Here is a 9,725-nt window from a genome sequence, read left to right as displayed (position 1 = left end):
AAGATGTTGTTCTCAGCTTTAAAATCCGTTTTATACTCCAACTTACGTTCGTTCCAGCTTGAAAATACCAAAAGTCTTGGTTCTTAAGAACATAGCTGTTGAGCCAAGCTACCCGAAGGGAGCCGTTACCAGCAAGGATCTTCCTGATAAGATTAAAATTACAGAAGTTGATACCTCTCCTCTCGTCTAAATTATAGGTTCAATAGTCATTAAGAGCACAATTCTTCTTTTCCTTCCATTAAGAAAAAAATTATTTAAAAAACACAAATCAAGTGGTCTCAGTGGTTAAAAAAATATTGTTGTTATTTCTTGAGGACCTGGGTTTAAGTACCATAAATATCAAGAGTAAGAACGTTCAATGTTAAAAGGTTGAGAGTTTATCTTTGAACATATATCTTATACTTATCTCATATTAATAAAAAAATTATTTAAAACAAATTTATAACACGATAAAATATTAAATTTTTAAATAATATTTAATTTCCGAATTCTTATATTATAAATAAAAGGATCGTTACTGAAATCTTACAATTATGTTTTAAACAGAATTCTTACCATTCTTAATTTAAATCAACAGATATATATATATATATATATATATCAGAAATTATAATGATTTATAATAGGGCGACTTCTAACAATTTTTTTAGTTCATAATATCAAGATTTAAATCTCTAATTTTTTTAATTATTTGAAAATTTTAATATCTCATCCCAATAAATAGTCGTACTTAATTAATACTACTAAATGTATAAATAAAATCTAAACTTACGATTATAGTTTATAATAATTTTTCCAGCAATGAGTGCATGAAATTTGCCCACAATAACAATTGATTGACCAACAATATTTTTGCAACATGCCAACTTTTTAATCCTTTGTTTTAAACAAAGTGTTTTTTTTAATTCTGTTAATAGGTTGTTCAATGTATAAACCAATGATAACAAAGTACTCTTATATTGTTTGATTCATTGTCAAGAATTATAAAATCTCGATCTTGGGTTAGCATATTCTTTTCTACTATAACATTGTAAATAAAAACATTTAATTTTGAACCATATGTTTTTTAAAATTAAGCATAAAGATTTTTGAACAAATCATATTGCATATTAAATTCATAAGATAAGGATGACAAAAGAAGGTGGCCTTGACCTTTCTCCTTGTAGAAAAATTTCCTCTTTACAATAATAAAATTAAAAAAGCCCTCTGCCCCATATGCAACTGATTTAAAAATGAACAATGACGACCCAAATGACGAAATCACAATTATTATTTTATTCATTCGGTACTAATATCTTATTGCAAATACACATTAATCAATCACAATTGGACTGTTATCAAATGACGCCTTTATCAACTTTTTTTCACATCCCAAACAAATAACACATACCTAAAACAAAAGAGGAAACAACCTTCTTTTCCTCGTACACTGCTCTAAAGTTTTTATCATAAATTTTAGGATAAATTATGCATTTAGTAATTTAATTATCACTTTAATTTTATTTTGATCATCTAATTATTTTTTAAAATCGTATTTAATGCTCCGTTTTGATCATCCGCAATGGTTATGTATGTGGATAGGGGTATTCACTTCTCAGTTTTAACAGAATTAACTGACAGAAGTGAATTAATTCGGCCAGTTAATGGTTAATTCGGTTTGAAATCGGTTAATTAACTGAATTAATCAAAATTAGTAAATATTAAATATATTATATATACTAAATATTAAATATATTATATATAATGAATATATTAATCAAACTTATTTTGACTATGCTAATATTTTCAAAAAAAAAAAATCAATTCGGTTAACAGTTAAGAAAAGTTTGATTAATGAGAATTTGATTCGATCGATAGTCGAATTAATCGTTTGAACACCTTTATATGTGAAATCCTGAAATTCAAATTTCCTTATGTTAATTGTTCATTTTACTGATAATATCCATCATGAAACTTTATTTGTTCTACCTCTTACGAAAATTTTATGTTATTAATATATAATATGTTAATCCTAAAAAAATATTTATAGATTCACCACTTATCACTCGCTAACAAAATGGTAATATTATATTTTTATTTTCTTTAAATGATTTGTTGAAATCAGTGTTATTTTTTAATGGTGTGATAAAAATAAAAATAAAAATAAAATATAATGTTGGGTATAATTTTAAAGAATATTATAGTTAGTTATCAAAAAATAATTAAAGTAATAATTGAGGGACTATATACGTAGATGATCCTGAATTTTAGGAATCCATTGGAGATTGGAGAGAAACTCTGAATATTTATATTCTTATAATCGTCTACTTGGTGTAAAAGTAAATCCAAGAGGCAAAATAAGATACTGAAGCCGTACTTAGCTTTTTATCACTTTTGAAGTTAATTTCCTTGCTAGTAAACTGACATGGGTAACTCTTTACCCATAAACCCTTATTCGTCTCTTTCTAAGTTTCTCACAAACGTCGTTTTTAAAGCAATAGGGGAGAGGGAAATGATTAGTCCCTCTCGCCATTATAGCCATGTCTGGTGAGTGAACTGATTCAAAGGACAAATAATTGACGTTGACCATTCATCACCATCCACTGCTATTTCCCAGACAAATTCAATTTCCTAATTTTGTATGCTTTATATGCATTATAGAACTTTATATTTACATAATTTTTCCCCTATTTGTTCTCCTTTTTGGTTCAGAAAAATTATGGAGGAAGAAAAATACAAGGAGATACCATGCACCTAACAATGTCAAGGATGGCAAACGGAAGTTGCATTGTACTGGTAATGGTAGTAAATGAAAATAGGGTACAACAATGACACCAACTGTGTATAAGGGCGGCTCAGAAATTGCATTGAAGACTACAGAAAAGATCGGCGGATTAAGTCGGAACACAACTACGTCGGGTTGTTAGTTTTAATAGATGCCGACAAGTCCAAAAGAGCTGGAATTCTTCATCTTCTTTATTACTATTTTCGTTCTTTGTTCCAAGGGGAGATGGGAATTTTTTTTTAAAAGACGTGATATCCAAGCTTTGATCTTTACATGCTTAAAATGCCAAGTTTGGGTTAGGGGGTCTCATGAACTAGTGGAACCCATTTTTCTGCAGCCAAGTTTGGGAACTAGGTCTGGTCTGCAATGGGAATCCTGATGATGCTGCAGAATTTCCAAACATTTGGTGAGGACCCGACTGCCATTGTTGCTCATCAGTTGATAGCGAATGATTCCTACTGATTCGGCCTCCATTGCCGTTGCTTGGAAAATGAATCTAAAAAGTTGTGAAATTGTTAGTTAGTTCGAGACTTCCCTACTGTATATATGCAATCCAAATCAAGCCAGTAAAAATTATTATCAGCCGGAGCCATAAATTCAAACCTGATAAGATGACGGATTAATGTGCGGAGGAATGTGGAACACATTGTTATCTCCAGGTCTCCTGAACTGTCCACATCTTTGCAGTTCATTAGACTTGATTGATGCTGGAGATTGAATATGAGTTTGGCTCAACAGCTGCATTGTTTCTGCCTCAGCATATCTATCGGAGCTTCGATGATTAGCACTATCACTTCTACTAGTATCTTTCTGCAGATTTAACTGCCAATATAATCAATGAAAATGAAATCAATCACTACCAAAGCAGACTATGCTTGACTTGCCTATCACCAAAACCAACCTGAGACCTAAATCCACCGGATCGCCAATCTCCTTCGGGTGGCAGACTATGCTGATAATAACCCATAGAAATTTGCCTATCACCACCAAGCTCTAGATTCCTTTGCTTTGGGATTGAATTCCCTAAGCTCAAATCAAGGTTGTGATCTCCAGCATTACCCGAGTTTCTAAATAAGCATGTCCAATAACTTGGGGTAAACGTATAAAGGGGGAATGCATAATATTACATTATCCCAAATTGGAAAATTCTTACCACCAGTGTTAAGCTCATTGTCGTAAATGCTGGGATCAAAGTTAGTGACAGCATCTTTGCCATTGCACTTAATTGCTGCTCTAACATAAGCCCTACAAAACACGGGACAAGAGAACTCGATAGCCAATCACCAAATACAACTAGATTTCTTATTTTTATTTTTTTTCCATCAAAATCAAAAGAAGAAAAGGTAAAGCACCAACCTTGCCGCTTCGATCTCGGTGTCGAACAAGCCTAAATAAACGTATCTGTAAAAGAAAGAGTAGGCAGTGAAGAGAGTAGTGGAGCTTGAGAAACGGAGAGGGAGAAGGGGGGGGGATAAAAAAGGTTACTTTTTGCCTAATAATTGGCCCATTCTAGCTTCCCATCGGCCACATTTGTGTAAGGTAACCCCTCTATATTTGGAACTTCCTCGAGGAAATCCGGCGCTTTGTCGGCGAAGTACATGCACAAATTCTTCCTTGCTTAGGTTACTCATCTGTTAATACAACAAAAGGGAAGATCCTTTAGTGAACGATGTGATTTACAGTACACACCAACAAAACATAAAGCCAGAAACTTCAACTTTTATTTTTAAAAAAGAGAGAAACTTTACAAGATAAAGATAGAAGAACTATTCAAGATAAGATAAAGTACGCAATGTTTTCTTCTCTCTCTCTCTCTCTCTCTCCGAATCTCAAGTCTCACCTTCTTCAAGTCATCTTCATAATCTTCAATACTAAAATTAATGTCGGCTTCAAATCCCCGGAACTTGATTGCTGCCCTATCATACGCACTGCCAGAAATAATGAAAGAGGTTTTTATTTTTTACTTTTTTTTTTGTTTTGAAAAATTAAAAAAGAAAAAGTTTAAAACTAGAAGAATTACCGAGCAGCTGCATGTGCCGTGTCGAATCCGCCTACATAATCAAAGCCGATAGAGAAGAACAAAATAAAGACCCATCTCATGTAAATTGGAAAACATTAAATTGCAAAAAGAAAATTTGTCTCAATAATTATATTATATATATATATATAGGAGAGACACCCATACCCAAGTAAACTTGCTTTCCACAATCCCTGTGCGTTAAATAACAAATCAAAGAAAAAAATCCTTAAATTTGATTGGTTCGAGGGAAAAATAAAAAGACAAGAAAATTCAAAGCTATGCTCGTTATGGAATGAAATGGAAAAAAAAAAACTAAGATAGCTATTTACAAACCAAATATGAGACTCCCATCTGCCAGTTCTTCTATAAAAAGTAACTCCTCTATATTGAGAACTTCTTGACCTTGGCCCTCTCCTGCTTTTCTTCATCGGCTGAGAAACCTCAACGGATTTAGCATGAGGAAGAGGCTCCGATTGACAAAATTTGACACCAACCCAGTTAGCCGGGGGGAACCCTGGTCCACTTCCGACAGACCCCATTTCCGGGTCTTGATCCAGTGGGAAAAACTGTGGGTCACTGGAGCCGGGTCAGTGCTCTCCACGAAATCTTCTTCATGAGGCACCGAGAACCCAAAAATCATCTTGCTACTTCTCTTCTTTAATGCCGCTTTAACCCTCTCTCCGACTTCTTCTTCCGATCCGTCCTCGATCACCACAGCTGACGAGCTTGAATTTGAAACGGATCCGACCCGTTTACCCTTATCTTCATCACCATCTACGGAAGTTTTCTGCGAGGAGCCCCCCTCCGATTCGTCGTCTCTTGCGTGCTGATAAGGAGAGTCATTAAGATCCCACATTTCACCCTCCTCTCTTTTCACAACTTAAAATCCTTATGGATATATCAATATAAATAATACTTTAAAAGATGAAAAAAAACCCTTAAAAATTGAGGATCACCATCTCCTCTTAAAAATAATAAAAAGGAACCAGAGAATTCTGATAGAGATGAAAACTCACTCTTTTTCTTTAATAAAATAAAAAAAATAAAAAAAAAATAACAATAAATGAGGGAAGGGAAGGGTATTGAATAAAGGAAGTTTTGTAAAAGAAAAAGAAAACCTAGGAGAGCTGTGAGTTAGGTAAAGGGAAATATAGCAAGGAAGGGAGAAGTTAAGTTGGAATATCTTCTATGAACCTGACTGCCCAATACAGCATAGACGAGGCCAGATTGAGCTAAGCATCCACAATATCCTTTATTTCTACTTTCTTTCTTCTTCTTCTTTTTATTTCTTTTATTTTGGGTTTTTCTCTCTCTTGGCTTTTTTTCTATGATCTACTTTGTTTGATAAGTGAATGAAAAAAAATAATTTTTACTTTGTTTCTAAATAAGTTTAGATTTTCTCTTTGTTTCTTCTCTTATTGTTTTCTTTCTTTTTTGTTCACTATGAAACTCGACAGAAAAGGTTGAGTTTTTTCTTATTGTTTGCAAGCTCAAATTTGTTCTTGAAATTAATATTAAAAAATAATAACAAAATTATTATGTAGACTATTTTAAAAAATATATATTTAAATTTAATTTAACAAAAAATAATTTTTGTGAATTATAGATTTTACAACTCACACCCTCGTGGAAAGAATATTTTACATTTATCAAAATTTTTATTTAATAACTTTTATATTTTATATTTAATTTATATAAAAATAATATAGAATAAAAAATTAAGATCAATTAAATAATATGTATTATATTCTTAAATGAAATTAATTTAATAATATCTTAACTAAATTATCATTCGATTGACTAGTAAGTAGTAACATAAATTTAATAAAAAATTAAATATAATATAAATTATTTTTTTATTTTTAGTAATTTAGAGTAAGTACAAGATAGTATCTGACTGTATGTTTAAAGATAACTCTTACATTTGATATTAAATGCTCACTCTCCTGATATTGACGGTGTTCGAACACGATACCTCAAAAAATATATATAATTATTTTATCATTGAGTTTGTTTTGTTCGTACAAATATAATATAAATTGTTAAATGTATATCAAATGTAATACTTATTTATTTAAAAAAATTCGTTGGTTGTTCAAACTTCAAATGATCAAACATCATAAAATCATAGTAAATGAAAGTTGAAATGAGAATATGAAATATGAAATGCAAACTGAAAAGATAATAATTGAACTTCACTTAAAAGAATTCTCTTGTAAATGTTCCATTTGAGCTCATTATACACGCTAATATTTTACTCGAATATAGTTGGATGAACTTTTATCATGGTAAATGATTAGTGGTGTATCTACGCTATATTCAAGGTAGATAAGTACTTATAATTTCAATTATTTTATTATTTATTTGTTAATTGTGTTCATTTAAAAAAAACTATTTGTATTTATTCAAGTACAAAATTTTTATATTACTAATATATATATATTTATACCCTAAAATATTTTTAGATCAGTTTATGTAAATGATTGGAAGAGAAAAATCAACATTTCTATATGCGTATAATTGATTCAAAATTAGATGTAAAAAGTAAAAAAATTATTTACTTGAAACTAAATTCAACCCATCAAATTAAATAAATAAATAAATAATTTTTTCTACTCAAAAGGATATTTCATATTAATTAAAAATAGGTAAAAAAAAGTACCTAGGTCCTTCTACTTTTTAAGAAAAAATAATGTGGCCCTTAATTTTTTTTTTTACAATCGATATGACTCTCAAACATAGATAAAGAGTCCCCTTTGATCAATAATTTTCATCGTTGACATTTACGTTACTGACGTAACATTTCACAATACTAACTTGACGGTCCATGGTGACTGGTGATGTGATAAATGGGCTAAATTGATTTTTTTTATCGAATTCGATGACCAAAATTTTAAAGGTAAATGTATTATTAAATTATTTTTAAAAAATAAAATATTTTAAATTTATAACATAAAAAAGTAAAAAAAAGTAAATATAAAAATAATAAAAATTAAATTACTAAAAATGATATATATATAAAACTTAACTTGACTTCTATTTATATAAATTTAAACTCGTGTATTATGTAATAATTTTATTTTATATAGTTATCTCTACTTATCTTAAACCCTAAATATTTTTGTAATTTTATTTCATTATTTTTTATAAAATAAAATAAATTAATATTATAAAATATTATAAAAATAAATTTAAAGGTTATAAAATTAAATTTTATTTATAAATTATAATGATACTATATAATTAAAAAAATATAAAATATAGTTATACAATTAAGATGAGCATTTTAATGAATATAAACTTATATTGAAAAGTAAACTTCACCTAAACTTAAATTAAAAAATGATAGAAAAATCGACAATCCGTCAATTTTTGTTAGATATAACTCTGTAAAGTCAAGTTAAATTTAAGGTACAAAAATATATGTTTTTTATTTTTTTAGTAATTTACCTTTTATTTTTAATTTTTTTTTTATTTTTCTAAAAAATTAAAGAGAAAATCGCCTCAGTGACCAAAAAAAAGTTATAATATACGATTTTAACCAACTTTTTTTGGATTTGCCAAAATGACCAACAAAATCGCAACGCGAAATAAAAATCGCAACGCGATCCCCAGAATCGCAAATCAGTTTCCAAAATCGCAACGCGATTCTTGAAAATCGCGATGCGATAGTACAAATTCGCATTGCGATTTTCAATAATCGCAACGCGAATATGAAAATCGCAACGCGAACACATAAATCGCAACGCGTATCCGTAAATCGCAACGTGTATCCGTAAAATCGCAACGCGTATGGGTAAATCGCAATGCGTATCCGTATATCGCAACGCGTATCCGTAAATCGCAACGATAATACATAAATCGCAACGCGTATCCGTAATCGCAACGCGATATTTAAAGCGCCATTATAATCGCTACGCGTATTTTATTTTCAAATTACAAAAAGAAATTAAGACAAAATCCCGTAATCGCAACTCATAACCTAAAACCTAAAATCACAACTCAGTCCCATCTCCATCTCTCACTCTCTACGGCGAAGAAATCCGTCCCCATCTCCGAAGATTTCCGTCCCATCTCCGGCGAAATCCCTCACAACCATTCACGTCAGAAATCCCTCACAATATTCAGAAATGGAAATCAACCTCCGAGGGTTAGTTTTTTTTAATTATTTTATTTTGAAATGTTTGCATTATTGTAGGTTTTTCATATTGAAACTGATGATAAGTTTACTGGTCATTTCAATAATAGATTAAGCATTTCACTTAGATTTCATTTCGCGTTAAGATTCTCTCGTTGCGATTTTCATTTCGCGTTGCTATTCTCTCGTTGCGATTTTCAAGTTAGTATTTGTCTTTGTCTTTGTTCTGTCTTTTGGTTGAAGTAATGCAATCCATTCAAGTTTCAATTTGCAGAAGAGTCGCAACGAGATAAATGAAAATCGCAACGAGAGAATGACTGTCGCAACGAGAGAATCGCAACGCGAAATGAAAATCGCAACGAGAATCGCAACGCGAAACCAAAATCGCATTGCGATTTTCATTTCGAGTTGCGATTCTCTCGTTGCGATTTTCATTTCGCGTTGCGATTCTCTCGTTGCGATTTTCATTCGCGTTGCGATTCTCTCGTTGCGATTGTCATCTCGCGTTGCGATTCTCTCGTTGCGATTTCATTTCAACCAAAAGACAAAACAGTGTTGCAAATTTAGTTTCAAGAATAAACTACTACTTTTTATGTTTATTGTTTTTGGTATATCTTCACAGTGTAGTTTTTGGTATATCTAACTTGGTATGTTTATTGTTTTTGTAGAAATTTTTTTCGGCTCAATTGACCTTGAGAAATAAAGTCAGCCTGGCCACTACAATTGCAAAGAAGCTTTCACCTGCTCAAAGACAATTGTTTGAGGAAACCTGCTTCGGGCCATGGCTGAGAGTGCAGCATCCG

At 30.8% G+C, this 9,725-nt stretch overlaps 1 pseudogene; it reads right to left on the bottom strand.

Moving 5' to 3' along the window:
* Window positions 1–3,485: 3,485 nt before the first annotated feature.
* On the bottom strand, window positions 3,486–6,112 carry LOC120171787 (annotated as a pseudogene).
* Window positions 6,113–9,725: the final 3,613 nt, after the last annotated feature.

The sequence above is a fragment of the Hibiscus syriacus genome, unplaced genomic scaffold (genome assembly GCF_006381635.1).
Source record: "Hibiscus syriacus cultivar Baekdansim isolate YM2019G1 unplaced genomic scaffold, ASM638163v2 tig00111837_pilon, whole genome shotgun sequence".
Taxonomy (NCBI): Eukaryota; Viridiplantae; Streptophyta; class Magnoliopsida; order Malvales; family Malvaceae; genus Hibiscus; species Hibiscus syriacus.
Note: the sequence above shows the minus strand (reverse complement) of the source record. Positions and strands in the feature narration are given on the sequence as shown.